The following is a 1743-nucleotide window of genomic DNA, read 5'->3' on the forward strand; positions in this document are numbered from 1 at the left end:
CCAGTTCTGTCCCTAAGAGGGATTCTGGTGCCAACCACTAAGACCCCTTTTCCTGGTGCTCCCCCAGGAGCTCTTTGTGGAGCCAAGTGGGGAAGTGGTTGTGACTAGGGTGCTCTGTGCAGGTGCTGGGGTGAGGCACCCTTTCCCCCAGAGGTCCAGACTGTGAAATTGAGGCTGATTCAGGACTAGGCCAACCCTGTTCTTCTGGCAGCTTAGAGTGTGCTGGGGATGAGGACACATCAGGGGACACTGATCCCTTAGCCCTTCCTGAGGTGGGCTCTGCATTTCTGCTCCCAGCTGGACTTGGGAGCATTTTCCCACTGCAAGCCTGCTTATGCTTGTGGGGAGATTCTGTGGCCCATCAGTACCAGGTCACCCTGTGGGCTCATTCTATGAATGACAGGCCGTTGGCCTCACCAGGGGACCCAGAGCCACACATGACCCTGTTTCTGTGGGAAAATATGTTCTGGTCTTTGAACGCCCAACTTAGAGACAAACTTTGGGGCTGTCCAAAGCTGAGGGAGGCCAGTGCGGTCTGTAGGCAGAAGGTGGTGATGATCTCCCAGGCCTCTGTTCTGCTCAGACCCTGCCACATCCCACCACACTCAAGGAAAGACAGAGAAAAACCACTTCTAAGAGGGTGGCTGGCTGTCAGTGCATCCTGGGAGGTGAGTTTGGAGGCCTGGGGGTGCTCTTCACAGAGAAGGAAAGACTCAGTAGAGGTGGGGATGAAGCCTGCCCTCAGATGCAGAACCCCACGAAGGTGGAGGGCAGTGCAGGGGCTCTGGTGACCTGGAAACACTTTGCAGATGTTGAGGAAGAGCATCCTGCAAATAGGATCTGGGCTGCCATCAGAAGAAGGCCTAGATCTATTTTCAGTTGCTCCAAAGGGCCAGTAGGGTGGAAAGCACAGGGATGCAGATTTCAGTTCCGCATGAGGAGGGACTTTTCACGGTGAGAAGTGTTTGAGGTGCAGTGGTTGTCTTGTGCAGCGGCGAGATGCCGTCCCTTCATGTGCGCAGACCTAAGCCATCTGCCTGGAGGATGTTTCGCAGGAGATTCAAACAGTTGATTCTCAAATGCCAGTCCAGGGTGAGGTCTTCACCAGTCACAGCAAATCAGAAAATTGGAACAATGCAGTGTATGTTTCATGAAGCTGTATTTGGAAAGAGTATCCTCTGAGATCAGCTCCTTTCAAACTTTTTTGTCGTAAAACGGTCCATCTTTGTGAACTGGTGGTGAGAGGAGATGGCAGCTCTTTTATTTTTAAGGTGTATTCGGTATCCCCACAAAAGTTTGCCGTTGGTGGGAGAGTAAATCCTCAGAGTTATCACAGGGAGAAAATCTTTTTCCCTTTTTTCTTTTCTTTCTTTTTATTGTATCTATGTGAGAAGATGGCTGTTAGCTGAACCTACTGTGGTGATCATTTCACAATATATGTAAATCAAACGATCATGCTGTGTGCCTTAAACTTATACTGTGATGTATGTCAATTATTTGTCAGTAAAACTGGAGGGGGGGAAATGTTTGCAATAGTATATCAGCCTCTGTTTAAAACAATTTCCTGGACTCTAAATTCCTAAGGCCCAGAGCTCCCCGGCCTGGGTGGCACTTAAGGTCCCTTATGGTTACACGATTGTGCAAAGCACACTTGGGCCCAGGTGGCACAGCCACGCCCCCTCATAGTCTCCTCCCTCCACCCCCCACCCCCACCCCCAGCCATGTCCTCTCCCCAAGTTTGGG

This window comes from Pseudorca crassidens, chromosome 1 (genome assembly GCF_039906515.1).
Source record: "Pseudorca crassidens isolate mPseCra1 chromosome 1, mPseCra1.hap1, whole genome shotgun sequence".
Taxonomy (NCBI): domain Eukaryota; kingdom Metazoa; phylum Chordata; class Mammalia; order Artiodactyla; family Delphinidae; genus Pseudorca; species Pseudorca crassidens.